At 35.9% G+C, this 21,533-nt stretch overlaps 1 protein-coding gene across 6 annotated transcripts in view; it reads left to right on the top strand.

Moving 5' to 3' along the window:
- CTNNA3 (catenin alpha 3) overlaps nt 1–21,533 on the top strand; it is a 1,674,060-nt gene that overhangs the window by 864,014 nt on the left and 788,513 nt on the right. The window lies entirely within an intron of this gene.

The following is a 21,533-nucleotide window of genomic DNA, read 5'->3' as shown; positions in this document are numbered from 1 at the left end:
TCCTTTGAGGCAGTGAACTGTATCTTTGTGGGGCTGCTAGTGTGGTGTAAATGCAGGATTGCTATCCTGGGAACCATAATTTAACCACCACATAGGTATCACCTAGCTGAAAGTATTTTGCCTCCATATTAGTATTCATTGATATATTTAAACTATTTTCCAGCTTCAAGAAATATGCCTCTTTTACCAAGGGACTTTAATTGAGTCTTAGGAATTGGGAATAAATATCAGGAATATAGAAAGAAAACAATCACTTGAGGCACTAAAATATATAAAGAGCTTATACAACTCAACACACAAAAGCCAAATAATCCAATTAAAAAATAGAAGACATGAATAGACATTTCTCCAAAGGAGAACAGAGACATGAAAAGATGCTCAACATCACTGACCATCAGAAAAATGCAAATCAAAGCTGCAATGAGATATTACCTCACACCAGTCAGAATTGCTAAAATCAAAAACAGAAGAAATAGGAAATGTTGATGAGGATTTGGAGAAAAGGGAACCCTCAAATACTGTTGATGGGAATGCAAACTGTTGTAGCCACAATGGAAAACAGTTTCGAGGTTACTCAAAATATTAAAAACAGAACTACCCTATGATCCAGTAATCTCAACACTGGATATTTACTCAAAGAATATAAAAACACTAATTCAGAAGGATATATACACCCCTATGTTTATAGCAGCATTATTTACAATAGCCAAAATTATGGAAGCAGCCCAAGTGCCTATTGATAGATGAATGGATAAAGAAGATGTGATACACATATATAATGTAATATTATTCAGCCATACAAAAGAATGAAATCACACAGTTTGCAATAGCATAGATGGATCTAGAGAGTATAATGCTAAACAAAATAAGCCAGTCAGAGAGGGACAAATACCATATGATTTCACTCATATATGGAATTAAAACAAATAAGCAAGTGAAAAAAAAGAGAGAGAAAAAACAAGAAACAGACTCTTAACTATAGAGAATAAACTAATGCTTTATTCAGAGGGGTGGGGTTAGCAGAGGGGTGGGGCTGAGTAATGGTTGAAATAGATACTGAGGCTTAAAAAGTACACTTATGATGAGCATTAAGTGAAGTACAAAATTGTTGAATTACTATATAAAAATAATAAAATGTAAATAATAATATTCTACCTGAGTGGCTATTAAAGTAGATAATACCCATATGCAGAGAAAGCACATTTTTTGATGTATAATAGACATTGGAAAATTAGATGATTGTCATTTATACAAGTTTATTTTGGCCTAAAAATTGCTGTCAGCCAATTTCAGGGTAGGACTTTCCAAGTATAAAATAATGCATTGCTGGATTACCATTTGGTATCTAAAACTGTTTGATTATAACCCTCTCATATTAGCTCTATCATTAACTAGCTATTGAATTTTGATGAGTTTCTCACTTAGTTTCCATATTTATAAAATGAAGTAATTTCTGTACATATTCACTAACATTCTTTTGTTATTCATATCCTGTTGGTCAATGAAAGGCAATAGTTGGAAACTTTTCAATACTCCCATGAGCTTCTAGAAAAGAAACTACCTGTATTGAATGGCTTTTAGGCAAACTCCTACCCAGAACTGGGAGACAAGGCAATCCTTAGAAATTTGTTCTAAAATATCATAAATACTTCTAATACTATCTTTCATAACTTTGCCTAATACTACTGTGGGATAGAGTTTGATATTTTAAAGACAGATAGGTGAGATAGGTGGCCAAGTGGTGATGACTTCTGATGTTTTGGCATTGATAACCTTAAGTCATTTATATATGTTTGTGTGCCGTATTCAAAGCAAAAAGAAGAGGAGCAGAAAATGTTGGGTATCTGAACAGTGTGTGATTTAGATAGGAATATTTGGTTTATTGTATATCCTTGCTACTCAAATATGGTTTATGGATGTCCTATATCAGTATCACCTGGGACTGCTTAGTAATGAGAAATTTAAGGCCCCACCTAGACGTAAAGAATCAGAAACTATATTTTAATAGTGTCTGCAGGAGATTCTTATGCACGTTAAAATTTGAGAAAATACTGCTCTGAAATACTTAAAATCATGTTTTAAATGAATTATTGATATTGGGACATACACTAAAAATAATGAAATATGAGAAATATTAATAGATGCCATGATGATAGTTGTTCTTGTAAATAATTGTTGATTTCAAGTACCTTTTCAAATCTCAAGACCAGACCAAATGTAAATTAGCCTTTTCAGAAAAAGACAATTCCTTTATAAACTGAATTAAATGAGGTTTTATATAATTATTTTTCAGAAAATGAGGTATTTTAAATCAGCATTTGGTGTCTTAAAACTACTCAGGCAATTGGTGAAATAAATTCAAGAGGTAAACGCATCATCATAGCTTATAATCTATAAACATAATGTCACCAATCTTTTAAAATTATTTTCAAAATAATCCTAAAGAAGTATTATTATTTACTCCTATCCTGTGCCATTTTTGCAGTGAAATCTTATATATTTTGCAGTTGTACAAATTAAACATGTCCCAGTTTATAATGGATGAGCGTAATACGTATAGCCCACTCATGTTGAATTAAGCATTGGAAAGATAGTATTTTTCACAAAATATTGCTTATCCTGGCAAGAAAATCTTGATTGTAATAAGGTTCATTCATCCCAGTATTCTTATAAAAATATCCAGTACCCATAAAAATGTAAGTAATTAATTCATTAACTTGTTCAATAATAATTATTGCATCTTATAAGTGTCAGGCATATACTAAGTGCTGGGGAGAGAACAGAATTTAGTGAACAAAAGTTACTCAAGTCCTTTGCCTCTTAGTATTTCCAGCCTATTTACTGGGGGAGATATATATTAATCAATTAATCACAAAATGAATTTATAATTAAAATCCGTAATAAGAATTTGTAAGGGCTATGAGTCTAAGAGGCTTCCTGGCAGAAGCAGCATTGGGATTGAGATGGTAAAGATGAGTAGAAAATTGCTAGAATAGGATTACAGGAGATGGGGAGTGTGAAGAGAATTCCAATTTAAGAGATCAGCATAAACAGAGCCCTGCAGAGGGGAAGGATTGCATGTTTCAGGAACTGGAAAGCCTTCATGGTCGGAACACAAATAGTAAAGAGGTGACTTGAGATGGAGCTGGAGGAATGGTTAAGCAGAGGCCAAATCATGGCCTTAAGAGACAAGATCTTAGGAGGTTTAAGATGTAAGGATTTGGGTCCCTGTTTAAAGTCCTTCGAAGTGAAACCACTGGAAGAAGACATGACACAAAGAGGATTTTTAACTATTTATTTTATAATTGTACTGATTGTGTAGTGGAGAGTTCATCAGCTAAGAGATCAAGAAGGGGTAAAGTTCCAGGTTAGACCAGGTAGAGCATGCCAGTGGCCCAGGCAATAATAGGTAAAGCCAGTGGTGATGGGGAAGATAAAAGTGAATGAATCCAGCAGTATAAATGAAAGGCCCTAATGAGTTCTTGGAGTGAGAAGGAGAACTCCAATGTTAGCTGGTGGTTAAAAGATCAGGTTTAGGTGGCAGCAGGGTCAGGAGTTTGGCTTTGAACATGAAGATGTTCTTTGGTTCAAATTCTATTAGTACAATAAGATTATTTGACTAGATGACCAATCATATTACCTAATATGAGAATAATTATTGTACATCATTTATGGCATCACAAAATATATTAAACTCCACACTGATTCTTTGATATTGAACAAGTTCCTCTGGAACAAGGATGCAAAGAAATTAACTTCTGTTCTGAACGAGACTGCCTTTCCTTCCATTGCCTGATAGTCAACTTTTATGTCTCATACTGCTCTTGTCCACATATGCTTTGCTGGGATGTTGCCCTTTTTGTACCTGTGCACTTTTAAGTTAGTCTGCTAATCTAATAACTTTAAGAACCAAGTTTTTAGTAATATAGGAGCAATATAACATAGCAATTAAAACCTTAGCATTCAGATGCATCTATTGTCCCAAGCTTGGATTCATCACATACTAGTTCTGTGTTCATGAAGAACAGTTTGCTCCTCTGAGCCTCAGTTTGCTTTTGCCAAAAGCAGACAGTAATTATTTTTTGGGTGCTTTGTATATTATAAGTAAGCTATTAACATTTGATTTTATTGTTGTTGTATTATTAGTATTTTTAAGCCTCTGCATCTCTTCTATATACTCTGCAAAATATTGGTCATACATGGTCTTCTTGTTAATTCAGAAAATAATACTTTTGTCTATAAGTTTGCTTTCTTTTTAACTTGAGTATTTCCAGCCTGTAGGGTCATAGAGGTGTAGATAGAAAATATTTTTATGGGCAGAGACACCACCTAATTGAGGCATAACGCTTAATAAATAGTCACCAGGTATGACTTCGAAATTGCCATGTATCAATTTTAATATCCTTTCTCTTCACTTCCCCAGTAGCAAGTGCCACAAGCTAACATTCAGCATCCTGCCCCAACCAGAGTACTGATTATTTAAATATGTGGGTACCTTCAACTGATAGTAGCTTGCTTCTACCCTGCTGGTCTAGTTAAGTGCTCCTGCCCATGCTGAAGTGCTGGTGCTCATACACTCCTGCTTGCCAAATATTTTTTAATAACACTTGCTTCTACTCCCACCCTTCATTACCATTTACTACTTCATGTACAATATTGGTCTGTGTCAATACAGAAAATATTCCACTTTCCTATGGAATCAGTATCATCTATTCTCCCCCAAGTCATTATAAAAATTAAAATATTCTTAAATGGATTGTATGCTCACATTGATTTAGCAGGAGGAATAGTAAATGTTTATGAATTCAGATGCCTTTAATCCATAAATGTTGACTTTAGTTTTATTCATAATAACAAAGTTTTAGTAAGCATATAAATACCGCAAAAAGATGTTTTACTTACAAAATGGTAGACAAGTATTTTTTTTCACATACTTGTAACAACACCCTTGTTATTTATAAAATATCCCACTGAGCTAAAAATGTATTTATTACACATGATCCTTACCTACTTGATAAAGTACTTAAACATATTTCTAAGTCATAGCCCAGCTTCAACAGTACCTGTCTGCAATTATCCTGGATCTCCAAACTTCCATATCTTTAAAATAATTGTGTAATCTAGGTTCACACCAAATTGACTGACATCTCCTTACAATCAGGTGCAAGAAAGTCAAGTTTTGTCCTTTTATATATAGATGAATGTGAAAGATTGACCGAGGTAAATTATTTGAGCTCATTCTTTTCTGTGATTGTAGTGTGGTTCTTTGAATGCAATATTTTATGTTTTGTTTTGTTTTGTTAACCTGTAATGTTCTTGCTGCATAATGTTATATCTATATTTTATGACCCATGATTTCTAGCTAGTTCATTACCTTGGTTTCCCTGAGGTTGACGGGAGGAGGAGTTAATATCCTCAGCTTTCTAACAACGAACATTTAAAAGGATCATGCCTGTCTCCTACTTACTGGCTTTCTAAGCCACACTGCAAGAAATATTACAGACAATAGATAGTTTCATTTTCAATTTAGACACCCATTATTTGATGTTTACAGGCCATTCCTAATTCTGAGTCCAGAATTTATGGTTTGTTCTGGTGATTATCATCACAGCAATCTCCTGCAACTCAGCTGTGCTTCATTGGGAGCTTTGCGCTGCTTTATCAGTCTTGCCTGACGTCTGGAACTGATATATAGCACCACATCCAGATCACCCCCGCTCAGAGAGACTTAGTTTATGACTCCCCAGGTATCAGTCTCTTCTGCTGGGTAGGCTGGTTTACACAGCCTCAGTGAAGGGGAAAGTTGACCCTTGAGAAAGAGAGCAGTGGTCATTAAACAAATAAAAAATGTGGGGTGCCTGGATGGCTCAGTCAGTTGTGTCTGCCTTCAACTCAGGTCATGATCCCAGGGTCCTGGGATCAAGACCTGCATCAGGCATCCTGCTCTCTTCTCACCTGGGGGGGAGTCTGCTTCTCTCTCTCACTCTCCCTCTGTGCTCCACCCACCCCCCTCAAATAAATAAATAAAATCTTCAAGAAAACAAACCAAAAAACCCCTAACATTTTAGACTCTGAACCCCTCTCGACCAAAATTAGATGATATCACTAGTTAAATTAAATTTACTGAGTTGTTTCAGTGCCAAATAAAAATGAAACAAAGGTGTTATCTAGTTGCCTTGCAAACTTAAGATCAAGAGTGATGTATAAATCTTCTAAAGAGATGGCAAAATAGTAGCAATGATCCCTTTGGAATGATGGCCACATTTCAAATGGTTATTTTTTCCCTTCCCTTTTGAATATACAGTATTTGGTTTTGACTTTAAGATACATGGATATTTTCTAGGCTTTGTTCCATAGCTTGAATTAAAGCTTACTGAAAAACTTTAGAAATCTCTGAGTATTAGCTGCCTATAGAAGAATCACTCACTAACCTTGCATTTTTGAAAGGATGTGATAGCATATGCATCTCTGACATGTGCATAGGCCAAATGTTATTTCATTTTAAATCTTGCTTATTGTATTGAGAATGAGAATGTCAGTTGCCACCAGCACCTAACTATCTTTGTGCTTTTGTTGTGGCCTGTCATTTGCCTCTCCTCCCTTCCAGGGGTTTAGAACAAAACTAGACAAGGAGACTGGGCTTGTCATAAAAGGGCTTCCTACTCCTTCCCTAAATTCAAGATTGTTCAGCAGCTCCCTGAGAATTCACCTTCTGCCATTGAGGGACTAATGAGGCAGAAAGGAAAAGAGAGAGGGCTACAAATGAGTCCTCCACAACTTCTGTCCAACCTAACTCACCAGGTAATTTATTCCACCTGGAAGTACCAACAAACTCAAAATACTCCTCCACTAGTATTTTCTCCTTAAGGAGTGAAATAAAAATGTTCTTTCTTGTAGAGAAGTATAACCAGAAGGCAGTAAGTACCCCCAATAATAATATTTATTAGATGAATATCAGATTGGGAAGGGACCACAAGAGATATGTTCCTTCCCCATTTTGCAGAAGAGGAAACTGAGACCCACAGGTGCTATGTGATTTGTCCAAGATTACATGTCAAGCAAGTGGAAAAGTTAAGACTACAGCCCTCCCCTCTGACTCACTAAGTAGAGATTTTTTTATCCTCTACATCAATGAATGAAGAACAGAAACTTAGAAAGATGTATTTGGAATTATGATTTTCTTTGAAGCTGCATTGTTAATTTTAAATTTGTATCATTCTGTCTTGAGGGTGCTAGATGAGTTTGGGACATCCCTATAAATTTGGACTCACTGTCTCTTCTCTTTTGATGCTTTCCTTTCCCTGTGACTGACTTAAACACCATCCTGATGCTTGCTTTCTGAAAATGGTCAATATTTTGTGTATTTATCAATAAACCCCCATCTTCCTACTATTCTTTCCCAATAACATATCTAATATGTGGATGCCTCCAAGGCGGCATTTGGAGATTAAAACTAAAATACCTATGATGTTTAAAAAGCAAGTAAAGTGATTATATTTTTTACTTTATTTTCTTTCTTTTTTTAAAAATTGAAATGTAGTTGATATGCAATGTTACATTGGTTTCAAGTATACTTCATAGTGACTTGGCAAGTCTAAGCATCATGCTATGCTCACCACAAGTGTGTCAACCTTCTGTCAACATCCAGTGCTATTTTAATACCACTGACTATATTACCAATGCTGTACCTTTAATCTATGTGACTCACTCATTCCATAACTGGAATCTATACCTCCCACTCTCCTTCACTCATTTTGCCCATCCCCCTACATGGTTCCCCTCTGACAACCATTAGTTTGTTTTCTATATGTATGGGTCTGTTTCTGCTTTTTATTTGTTTGTTCATTGCTTTGAGTTTTTTTAGATTCCACATATGTGTAAAATTATTTAATATTTGTGTTTCCATGACTTATTTCACTTGTCATAATACCCTCTAGGTCCATCCATGTTGTCACAAATGCCAAAATCTCATCCTTTTTCACGGATGAGTAATATTTTCATTGTCTGCATATGTATACCACACACAAACACTGTATCTTCTTTACCCATTCATCTATGGATGGATCCTTGGGTTGCATCTATATTTTGACTATTATAAAAAATGCTTCAAAAAACATAGGTGTGCATATGTCTTTTCAAATTAGTGTTTTCATTTTCTTTGGGTAAATATCAGGTAAATATCCAATGATAGAATTATTGGATCATATGGTATTACTATTTTTAATTTTTTCAGGATCCTCCATACTGTTTTCCACAATAGCCATGCCAACTTACATTCCCACCGACAATGCATGAGGGTTTCTTTTTCTCCATACCCTTTCCAACATTTGTTATTTCTTGTCTTTTTTCATCCTAGCCACTCGGAATGGTGTGAAGTGATATCTTATTGTGGTTTTGATTTGTACTTCCCTGATGATTAGTGATGTTGTGCACCTTTTCATATGTCTGTTTGACACATATATATCTTCTTTGGAAAAAAAATATCTATTCAGGTCCTCTGCCCATTTTAAAATTTGATTACTTGTGGTTTTTGGTTTTGGGTTGTATAAGTTCTTTATATATTTTGAATAGTAACTCCTTATTGGATTGATATCATTTGCAAATATTTTCACCCATTTAGTAGATTGCCTTTTAGTTTTGTTGATAGTTTCCTTTGCTGTGCAAAAGCTTTTTAATTTGGTGTAGTCCCACTATCTCTTTAATTTTTTTATACAGTATAGTAAATTCTCCCTCTAATTCTAGATGAAAAATCAAGAAATTTCAAATTTGTTCTAGTTACCTTAGGTCTTCTGTGTTGTTTCCTTTCTTCTAATTAGTAGTTAAAATGTAATTGTCAAAACTTGTATCTTGATTTAAATTGGGCCCAAGTTTCCAACAGTTTGGGCCTATTGTAGGGAGGAAATCAGTAACTAACTGGGAAAGAGAAGTTATTGGCTTTTTCTTTTAGTCCTCTTTTTCTGGCATGAAGCAAAGGGAAAGGGGAGAGGAAAGGGGAATAGGAAAATTATTGCTGGCTCTCTGGGTGTTGAAAGCTGACTTTTCCTCTACACTTGCTATGTCAGTTAAGGTCTCAGCAAGAGAACACATGCTATATCAATCTGGTAAATTTTTTTAAAGATTTTATTTATTCATTCATGAGAAACACAGAGACACAGGCAGAGGGAGAAGCAGGCTCCATGCAGGGAGCCCAACGTGGGACTCGATCCCAGGTCTCCAGGATCACGCCCTGGGCTGAAGGTGGCATTAAACCGCTGAACCACCTGGGCTGCCCTCAAGCTGGTAATTTGAGGAAGATGTATCAAAAACCTTATTTACATAGGTGTGGACAATGTTTGGGGAATCAACAAGGGGTGGAACATAGCAACTGCAGGGAGCCCACCCATATCCAGGGCTGAAGGAGCAGGTGAGGGAGTGGTTCCTGGACCCTGAGAGGCATCTTCATATAGAAGAAGGCTGCCTGACAAGAGCTGTGATCTTCAAAAGAGTAACATACTCAGCTTACAGCAACTCCTCAGAATAGCAGTAAGAAAATAAATACCTTAACCTTAGTTTCCTCTCACCCTTTTATTCCACTCATTGTCCAAATCCATAGGAAAGCAGAGAACAAGGGAATATTTATTCATATGAAATCTGGAGTATAGGGGCAGAGGGTATGGTGACAGGGGTGATGAGTAAATCTGGAGGGGCAAATGGAAAAACCAGGCACAGGTGGTTTTGTGAGTTCCTTGGAGGTCCAAATTTTACTTGCTATTCCCTTGATGTGACGGGTAGTTTCTCCCACAGCTGACAGCCTATCCTCAAAATCTAGCAGTCTCTATAACTTTTTATTTACTAATCTAGGCAATGATCTTGGGCAAAAACCAAGATTATCCTGGCCTAGTTGTCTCTTGCATGAGGCTTATACCTGGAATACAGAAAATGTTCAGACACTGGAATTCATTCACTTCTTCTATTTATTCATCAGCAACTAGCCAGCCACCTCTCATCAGGCAGATTTCTCAAGATAGAATTTATACTTGCCCACTGAATCTCAGCTGCCAGGGACTCATACCATACTTTCTAAATGGTCCCAATGAAGTCTCTTTTACCATACTCTTACCAAAGATGTAGGGAGGAGAACGGGGATCCTAGATTGGCTTTGTTTGTATGAATTCTTTCCATAAAATCTTCCCCTGTCTTCACACATTTTGGCCTTTATATCTTCATTATAGATTTGAGGTTTCAGAGTCATATAACTGGCTTTTAATTATTTCTTTTGAAAATCATTATCTTGGTCTGACACATCAATGTGAAATTCCCTTATGTGCATCTTGGTGCTTAATTAAAGCTAAATATTTTACATTAAAAGAGAGGTGGAAAATTTCATATATTAGGTAGAGTGTGGAAGTAGAGGTAGGGGGAGAAAGATAATATTTTTAAGTAGGAGTCATTGGTTCTTCTCAAGTTACACCACATAGATCAATATTTATTTTGACTGCATATAAGTTAATCCTGTTTATGAGATTTTTTCTCTTGAAGATGTATGCACAAATCAAGTTTTATGTCAAAAAATATTTTCAATAGGCTAAGAAGACTTGTTCTATTTATATTTTTTGCAAAGACATTTTAATTGTGAAGAAAATTATTACCTTCTAATGTATTTTGAAGGAAATTTTTTCATATGCTAAGTTTCTTTAAGGTGCAACCTATCTCTTTTTGTAATGTTTCAAGTTTTTATTTAAATTATGGTTAGTAACATATAGTGTTATGTTAGTTCCAGGAGCAGAATCCAGTGGTTCATTAGTTATATACAACACCCAGTGCTCATCACAAGTGTCTTCCTTTACGCCCGTCACCAACCTAGCCCATCTCCCACCTGCCCCCCTCCAGCTCCTCTTAGTTTGTTTTCTATAATTAAGGGTCTGTTTTATGGTTTTGCGTCTCTGTCTTTTTTTCTTTCCCTTGTGCTCATCTATTTTGTTTCTTAAATTTCAAATATGAGTGAAATAACATGGTATTTGTCTTTCTCTGATTAATTTTTTTCACTTAGCAGAACACATTGCAGTTCCATCCCTCTAGTTAAAGAGCAACCTATCTGTATTTAACTTTCCTCTATGCCACAGAATCTGAGACTCTGTGACTTTATGAACCTTGGAAGTGCTAATTGAAGATAGCAATGATAGTGTTATTTTAAATATTAAGAATAAATCTGTTGTACTTTTATTTTATAGTGTTAAAAATAAGTATGTTTACAAGGCAGTTAATGGTGAAAATGAAAATCATAATCTGAACGGTGGAAATCTATCTGGTCTATATTATGTATGAATGGGTTACAGAAAAACGTACTTAGATGGTATATAATAAACTTTATAAAGCTCACTGTTAGCTGAAGTTTGACATACTGAGTATAATTAAACTATGAAAACCTGACTCAGGAAATAAAAAGAATAAGAATTGTACTTAAGAAAGTGGAGAAATGACAAGATAAAATTTTAATGAGATCAGTATTGTTCTAATACTCTACCTCCTAAAGCATTGTAGAGACAGAAAAATTGCTAGAGAATAGTGGTTCCATTTAAAAGATGGAAAATAATTTATTTGGACTTTGCATAATAATGCCATGTCATTACTTGTTAGATTCTGCTAGTGGCTTCTAATCTGATAAGAATAAGATCTTTGCCATAAGAAGTCAAGGTATAATTGACAGCATAAAATATCACATTCTACTATCTCATGGATATACTTATTTTAGTATTCATTGCTGTTATCTTTATTGGTAGTCAGGCTCCTGAAGCTGGCTGCTGGGTCAAGTATCACAAAATTAAAAAGATTTCTAGAATGAGCTAGATATTCTTCTGAAATATGCTAACAACTTCTGACAATGACTCAGTAAAGGGATTTTGGAAAATGAAATGTCAATAAAGACATGATATACAACTTAACCATCAGCTGAAATTAGAGAAGCTGTGAATGTGGGCCTAGCTGTCTATATTTTGTCTATATTTACTGTTCTGAAAACTATGATTTCCAAGGACTTAGTACTATGTAACATGATCTTTACAATTTTTCTGATGACCATAGTAAATCCTCCTTAAATAGATCTATATCATGTTCCATATGTTTATTCATTATCAGTTCATTTTGAAAAAAAATTATGCAAATCAAAAAATACTGAGCCTCTCTATTACGGACAAGCACTGCTGGAAATTTAGCAGTAAATAAAATAATTTCTCTTCTATACCCCCAACAATCTTACATACAAATATTTTTATTTCTAATAATAAAGAAAATGTATTAAATTTCAATTATAAGGCAGTGACCAGCTGGCACAGTTTAGGTACATTTATTTTATGTAATTCACTTAACCCCTAAAGCAGGCATTACCATCTTCATCCTATAGATGAGGAAGCTGAAGCTTACCTTACATAATTGACATGTGGTCACTTTGTTAATTAGTCTTGGAACTAAGATTTGAAGACCATCCAACTGGTTCTATTACATTACTTTAATGGCAATTTAAAACAAATGTTATTTTAAACGCAATGCTGTTGATATAAAATGTACTGAGTAAGCTGAGAAAATAAGTTCAGTTTCAAAAGCACAGATATTATTTATTTTTAAAGGTCTGTTATTTTTTTATTTGAGAGAGAGGGAGATTTGGAGAGAGACGGAGAGAGAGAGAGAATGAGTGGGGCGGGTGCAGAGGGAGAGAGAAAAGCAGACTCCCTGCTGAGCAGGGAGCCAATCCCAGGACCCCAAAATCATGACCTGAGCCAAAGGCCACCTAACCCACTGAGCCACCCAGGTGGCCCAAGCACAGATATTATTTTAATCTGTTTATAAACCAATACCACAACTGACTGATTTAATCAGTTTTGACTGTGATTAGGAAGATTTCTTATTTCTTTGTTTTAAACCATTAGTCCCCAAAGCTATGATTTATGCAAACAGAAACAACAAAGAATGCACACATTCACAGACACATAGACAAAACCTGTGAAACTGACAGGTTTTCTATTACTCTGTTATGTCAAAGATGTTATAAAAATAAAAAATATTGGACCATGAAATAAAGCCATCAGTTTATTAAAGAAATAACAAAAACCTTAATGTAAAAAAATGGAAATACTCTCAGATTAAAAGACAGCTCATATGGTTAAATAACTAATAATGTATTATTGCATTTTTACCTCATGAGTTCTGAGATGAGTATTTAGAAACCATTAACATACACAATATTTTGAATCCTGCCCTGAACCTAAGTAAAACCTTCAATTTTGAATATATTCCCTTCATTTAATAGTAATCATTGCATGATTTATAGGAACAGTCACTGACCTAGGAGCTGGCAAGATCTGAAACCCATTAGAACAGGGGTCACAGTGAGTTTAGTTTAATGCTGAGTCACTGAAATTAATAAACTCTATCTTTTCAGTTTCTCCCTATTAAGAACAGTGTCAGTTCCAGAGTTTGCTGGGCTTGAATAGAGGGCAAGAAACTCTTGCAGGAAGAGTGGGGACATGGGAGACAGGGATTGAGTGAGGCATGTTGTCACAAAACAGAATAGCTTGAGGTGGAAACAGTGAAAGAGTCAGTGGGAAATAAAGTCTGAGGTTTCTCCCAACTCTTCAGTCTCTTGCAAAGTTACTTATTGGTCACTGGAATGGATGTTTGCATCATCACTTGCTCATATGTATGACTGATTTTCCATGACAAGATCTTTAAAAGAGAAGGCCATAGTTTATATCCATCCTTGAGATTTAAGATTTGTTAATAACATCACCAGTAAAACAATTTGAATTTAATAGTAATTTATTGTAGTACAAACCCATGACTATTCCTTTTGTAGTTGGTGTGTGTCAGTTGAATTCCTGCAGTGTAGCAGAAGCATCTCTGATCCGAGGACACATGCAACTAGAGGCAATGTCATGTTCTTAGTACTTGGCTAGATATGTACTAGACTCTACATGGACACAGAACTCCAGCACCACACACTCTTAGAGTTGGGGTAGGGGGTTGGTGGGTAGGGACAGGGGTGTGGAAAGACTCTGGAGATCATTTAGTGCAATGGCCTCCATTTACAAATGCAGAGACTGAGGACCCAGGGAGTTGATTTCAGATCTCCCATTTTCTGATCCACAGATTGGATTTCATCCTCATAAACAAGATTACATTATACCTTCCTGTAGGGAATAATGACAATAATCTGTGAATAAAAACACCAATTGAATAGAATATCTAACAGCTATTAGGGCAAAGATTAACTACTTTTGTTCAAATATAAATACGAATTTTATTAATAAAACTGAGTATTACTATAATCAAAGTATAGTTAACTACTTTTCCATTTATTTATCTACAGCCATTAGAAGGGTGCCCAACATTGTAGTGGATACTAAGATTACAGAGTGAAAACTTGACAGTTTAAAAGATGAGGAAGAGTATAAAAGGTAACAAAACATTTTGCAAGGGTTATCATTGAAATATGCAGGAAAACTGTGCAAAGACAAATGAAAGGGTTTTTAATGTCTTATTTTTTATGGAGGAAAGTCAGAAAAGATGATATGGAAGATGAGGTGCTTAAACTGAATCTTGAGTCATGAAGTAAGAATTCTGAACAAGAAGAAATCAGAACAGGCCACCTGGGTGGCTCAGTGGGTTAAGCATCTGCCTTCAGCTTGGGTCATGATCTCTGGGGTCCTGGGGTTGAGTGAGCCCTGCCTTGAGGGGTAGGGGTGGGTGGGTGGGGTCTCTACTCAGCAGGGAGCCTGCTTCTCCCTCTGCCTTTCTCCCTCTGCTTGTGCTCTCTATTTATAAATAAATAAAATATTTTTTTAAAAAAAGAGAGATCAGAACATTCCAGGATAAAGGTTTAGTGTTTGGCAAACTGTAGGGAAATCAGCCAGCTGGTATAGTTTGGAAAATTCAAGTGTTGGTAACAATGGTGACAATATTGATAAGTATAATAATAACTGCTAGCATTTCTTGAGCCCTTATTATTGTCAGAACTTGCATATCCTTCATCTTTATTTTTTTTAGCCTTCATCTTTAATTCCTTATAATAACTCTATAATATAATTGCTCTATTATCTCCATTTTTATAGGTAAGGAAATTAAGACTTGGAGAAATTAAGTAATTTGGCTAAGGATACATGGCTGTCAAATGATAGAGCACAGATTCAAACACGATTTTAACTGTCTCCACAAACTTCTATATTATTCTGCTCATTATTTTTAAGAAATACACTTATATAATTTACATAAAATATTAATTTGGATTTAAGTTACAGCTCATTCAAGTCGTTACAGTATGGTGCATAAAGCCTCAGATTAGACTCAGCTCAATTTGATCCTACCACTTATTGCATTTCCTCCTGGGGTAAGATATTTAAATTTACTGAACTTCAGTGTCTTCGTATGCAAATGTGTGAACAGTTATTGCGTATGGCATTTAAAACAATAAATGTGAAGTACTTAGCTGTGGTAGATATTTGACAATGTGGGTTTCCTCTCACTGACTCTGGTCCACCTCAGCAGGCATTTGGTTGGGGCAGAGTCTTACTTCCCTAACAGTATAGAAGTTCAAGACACTTGAGTCTTTAACCTATTTTCTTGATAAAGTTATTTTTAAAAACCTCATTTCAAGTCTCAACATTAATTTTTATTTGTTTTAGTTTTAGTTTTATAGCACAGACTTTGTTTCAGAAATATTTTTTTAGTATACCCTATTTTTTAGTATCCTAGTATACCCAGGATATTTTCCTGACATGCCATTCAGTATAGTGACATTCTAGAATAGATTTTATTTTTTTTAATGCTTGTCTGTTTGTATGTCTTTTATGCCTGAAAAATGTAGACTAGAATCTGTGCTTCTGCTAAGTGTTAAGTATGAAATATTTTTAAAGCTATTTTCTGCAGAGAAGAACTAATTTAAGGACATCGTATTTCATCTTTACCATGAATTGAAAATTTCATATTTAAAGAGAAATGTGTCATTTTAAAAGGTTGAATATGATGGCACACATTTAAAAAATTAAAAATAAATAACAAAACAACAACAAAAATATTTTTCTTGCTGTTTAAATTCCATACAGATTTCCTCTCTGCACTGATAACATTTTCATTTGATTATAAATTAGATAAATTTTCATTTGATTTAAACCTTATCCCTTAGGATTTGAAGTTTCATAGTTCTTTTGAGGTCAACATCATGACCTTCGTAGTTCAAATGTTTCCTTTTATTTGTACCATTACAGATTTATATTATGCATATGTTCCCAACACATTTTTAACAGTTGCTTATGCGAAAACTTGGACAAAAGAAGTAATATGTTATCCTATAATTCTTCTTTTTTAGAGAATATGGCCCTACCACAGAATTTTAAAGTTAGAAAGGAATAAAGGAACAATGGGGACAAATCTTCCTTTGACGGGTATGGAAACTAAGGCCCAGCAATGTTACGGAATTTGCCAAAGATTACCTCTATCCAGTCTTTCTTTTCTCTATTTATTCAACAATAACTTTTGAGCTTCTGCTATGTGCAAAGCCCTGTAATAAATGCCATGAGGGACAAATTGTATGTGAGAAGTTTCTCTCTCTCAAGGATCATACAGTATGCTGAGAGAGATGCATGCAGGTAAGCTGGTAACCATAGGGCAAATACTAATGAAGTGAGCTCTTCACAAGCCCCTCAGCAATTCCAAAACTGATATCATCATCCTTGTATCAAGCTGGTTTTCCCTTTAAAGTGATCAGTTGAAAAGCTCTTGGATGGCTCAGTGGTTGAGCATCTGCCTTCAGCTCAGGTCATGACCCTGGGGTCTTAGGATTGAGTTCTGCATGGGGCTCCCCATGAGGAGCCTGCTTCTCCCTCTGCCCATGTCTCTGCCTCTCTCTGTGTCTCTCATGAATGAGTAAATAAAATAAAATCTTTTATAAATAAATAAATAAATAAATAAATAAATAAATAAATAAATAAAATGATTGAACACCATTCCACCAGTCATCATTCCTGGAAACCTGCACACAAGCCTATGTTGTCCTCTTTTCTTTGGCCACCCTGAGCCTCTGCCAGTCATCAGCCTCCCCACTTTACTCAGAGTCCTTAGATCTATTCATTTTCTTCATTTGATTGCCAAAACATTTATTTTAACACTTTTCGTCTTTCTGTGCACTATTGCTTCAAGTAACTCCTCTGTTAGTCTCTGTTCTTAATATCCTTCAGTACATTGTACAGACTCCAGCCAGGCTGATGTATTTGAATAACAGTCTATCTGTGTCACTCACTGGCTTAACCTCTATGGTACCCAGTGGTCTGTAGGATCAGCCTCATTTCTTTTTTTTAAGATTTTATTTATTTATTTATTTATTTATTCATTTATTTATTCATTCACTCATTTATGAGAGACACAGAGAGAGGCAGAGACATAGACAGAGGGAGAAGCAGACTCCCCACAAGGAGCCTGATGCAGGACTCGATCCCCGATCCCGGAATTACAACCTGAGTTAAAAGGCAGATGCTCAACCCCTGAACCACCCAAGCATCCCAGATGAGCCTCATTTCTTAATGTGTCAACAACCTTTAGGATCTGGTGTTCTCTCAAACATTTTGTACTAGTTACTCTTTAAAGACTTTTGCCTTGGCTCCATCTAACTGTTCCGTTGGAATGGTCTTCTCTTTCATCTTTGCATGGCTGACACCTACATATCTTTCAATGTTCAAATGTTACCTCCTCAGGAATCTTTCCCTCATCCTTAGTGGAGTGCTGCAGAGATTACCCTGTATGCCTTTATTTAATACCGGGTTTATGTTTGTTTCTAACATGAGATGTGTACTCCTCAAAGGCAAGCATTAGATCTAATGTATCATCGTCATTAGTATGGTGCCTGGTTATTAATAGATAATAAAAGATGTATTGAAATGATTGGATTATTTATTGAACAAAGTATTATTTTAAAAAGTATAAACAGTATAAATAAGTATCATGGAAGTGAGTTATTAATTTCAACTGAGAAGCTCAAAAAAAACTTCATGTAAAATTCAGTGATTTAGTGGAGTCTTGAAAGAAGTCCATAATGAGAGAAGTAGGGGATGAAAAGTGCAAAATGAGACTTTTCACATGGGAAAAGTTCCTGAGTTATGATGTATTGCATAGAAAATAAAGGGCTCATTAAGGTATCTCATTAATGATTGATGAGTAAATATGGGAGTGGATCATATGGGGCCTTGAATACCATGATCAAGAATTTGTTATTTCATCAACAATGGGAATATGGTGAAGGGATTTGGAACAAAAAAGGAACAAAATTAGACCTTAAGTTTCTTTCTTTTCTTTAAAAATTTTATTTGTTTATTTTAGGGGGGTAGAAATCACGAGGGGAGGGGTGGGGCACAGGGAAAGGGAGGCGGAGAAGCAGACTTCCTGGATGAGCAGAGTGCAAGATGAGGGGCTTGATCTCACGTCCTGAGATCATGACCTGACCCAAAGGCAGTCACTTAACCTGCTGAGCCACCCAGGCGCCTCTAGACCTTAAATTTCTTTACTAAACAGCTTGAGGGTTGGGCTTTTTTGTTTGTTTCTTGCTCACTATTTTATTCTCAAATAAAATGTGACTTTCGTGAAAGTAGGAACTCATTATATATTTGAGTAAACAAATATGTGTTTTAGAACAGTACCGTCTGATATATCCTTCTGCAATGAGGAAAATTTTCTGTATCTGTGCTATACAATATAGTAGCCACTAGACACATGCAACTATTGCTTGCTTTAAGGAACTGAGGAATTGAATTTTTAATGGTATTTAATTTTAATTAATTTAAATTTAAAGAGCCACATGTGACCAGTGGCCATTATGTTGGACAAACAACATAGAAAGTTTTCCCTAACAGAGTCCCAACAGAAAACAGATGGAACACTCAAATTAGGATAATTCAAGGAGAATTTATTTATAAAGAGACATTTTTCCCAATGTGTGGGCAGCTTTAAGGGAACCACAAAAGAGAGTACAATTAACTGTGGTGTGACATGGGAGCCATGGTGAGACAGAATTGATGGAAAGACTCATAGTTAAGATTATAAGCCTGAATCACATTGGGACAGTATTTACAATATGCAATACTTTTACTGAAATTTCATTGAATAGAATCTATGTTCAGAACTGTTCTTTTCAGTGAAGTGTCTCCTGACAGTTTATTTACTTATGAGGAATGTGATTGCTTTCCCTACATATTGCTGATCTGTTCGTGTTTTCTCAGCACTTTTCCCTCTGATACTCCACTGTAAGTGGTACCTTTTCCTTTTGCAGGGCTGGGCTAACTTCATGGTGGCTCCTGCCAAGGCTCCTTTAAGAAGCATCCTCTCCTCTAAGCACCTAGAATGTAGGCAGGCTCTGACTGTTATCTGTGGTTCTGTTTTAATATCCTGCCCTTTCCTTCCCTCACTTCAGCATACACAATTCACCTTTGGTCCTAGCCCATTGCTTGATGATTTGTTCAGGCTTTGAAAACAGAAGGAATCAGGGCTTTTAAGCAGGATGGGGCTATTTCTCCTTGCTTTATTTATTTTTATGCCATGCAAAAGGAATAAAGAGGCATAAAATGGCTTGACTGAATCCAATAAATCGGGATAAATAGAGCAAGGACCCAATAAAAACCTGGAGGTGAAAGAGAAGAAAGGTGGGGGTGGGGGGAGACAGGGAAGGAAGAAGGGGAAACTTTTTTCTTCCTGTAGTGATAGGGACTGTTTGTTATTACCTAGAGAACAAAATGTCTTTGACCCAATGAAACATTTTAAACAGAGATTAAGCTCTGGGTCGAAGTTAGGAAATCATCTTTATACTCTTTATTTTATCCCATCAGGTTGTCACCTCCTGTTATCCTTTATTAAAGTTTTGTATGCCACTGCTGCTTGCCCTGAGAAGGTTGACATCTTTTACTTATTCTGATGAATCTCATCACAGAAGCTAGAGAGTTTTTATGGTCAACGCAACAGGAATCCCCTGTATTATTTCTGATGTCCTGTGTGAGGGGCAGTGAAGGGGAGGTAGCTCTTCAGTCTGTTTCACTCCTGACCCCTTTTACTAGCTCTGCTTTCATGAAGTTGAAAGCGACAACCAAGAGCTACACTGCATGAAACTGGAGAATACAGGCTAGGATCTTGAGGTAAAATTAGAAACTGTCTTCTAGCCCATTGTGTATCTGTTTATGGCATTGCCTTCCATGGCTCTGCATGAACTTTTCATAATTCTCCACTGCTACCAGAGATAATGCTGGGTAGGAGCTGTGAAGGCAGCCACCACTTTCATCTGGGTAATTGCCACCATTGTTTTTATTGCTCTGACATCTAGAATTTTATTTGTCTCTATTTCTTCCTCCTTCTTCTCTCCACTTATTTCATTAGATACAGTCTCCATCATGTACACATCGCACAACTCATCTTCAAAAAGAAAAAGTGGTAAAAGACTTAGTAGTCCTCTATTGTTTTCCCCTAGGAGGCATCTAGAAATGTGTGCAGCCAATATTATTGGAATTTAGTAGGCGGGGACCCATGGATGCCACAGTGTATAAAGTGGTCTCAAATGATGGTGATTTTTTTTCCATCTTAAATATTAGTAACATTGTTGCTGAGAAAACCTCCCTGTAACTGAGGTTAGGTGGGTAGCAGCGATCTCAGCTAATAGAGGATTTTAGCTGTGCCTTGATAGGTAAATGCTAAAATCTCCTCAAGAATCAAGTATGACACCTTCCTGGCATTTGCTAGGCCCCTAATAAAACTATGTTGTGTGTGTGTGTGTGTGTGTGTGTGTGTTTTTAAGATTCCATTTATTTATTTGAGAGAAAAAGAGAGGACAGCAGCAGGGGGGAGGGGCAGAGAGAGAGGGATAAACAGAGGGTGGATCTCAGGACCCCAGGATCATGAACTAAGCAACTGCTTAACTGACTGGGCCATCCAGGCACCCTTGTTGTGTTTTAAATCAAGTTGTTCACTTATAAACTAGTTGATACCATTCAATAAGTCCTCTGCAAGTTACTTCAGGAATAGAAAAAAAAAAGCTATGCTTGTCAATATCAAGATTCTAAGAGTATTGTAGGAGTGATGAGTGTATTGGGAAATTTTCAAAATACTATTGGAACAAGGACAGGTGAGAGTTTACTCGAGGAGAGTTGGTGAGGGGAACTCTGTGGAAAACATTGAGGGACAGGATTTTAGAAGGAGGTAATTTTGTAGACACTCACTGAAGTCAAGAGTACATTATATATAAGAACTTGGGAGAAGAGATAGACATGTAGAGGAATATTGTTACTGGGAAGGATAGTACTTGAGAAAATGTGACAGAAGACAGGACTCAACAGGTTGAGATAGGGTATAAATGGTCTTATACTTCTTGTAAAGAAGTCTTCCCACTTGAAGGTAAGGATTTATGTGTGAATGTAGTCATTGGGCATAGTGTATGGCATGCTGCCTAATGGTCGATACTGCCTCAATTTCCTTCTTCATGGAGTCTGTGTTGTAAACTTAATAGTTATTAGCTGCTTACACTTACTTTCCTGATT

Source organism: Vulpes vulpes, chromosome 4, assembly GCF_048418805.1.
Source record: "Vulpes vulpes isolate BD-2025 chromosome 4, VulVul3, whole genome shotgun sequence".
Classification (NCBI taxonomy): Eukaryota; Metazoa; Chordata; class Mammalia; order Carnivora; family Canidae; genus Vulpes; species Vulpes vulpes.
Note: the sequence above shows the minus strand (reverse complement) of the source record. Positions and strands in the feature narration are given on the sequence as shown.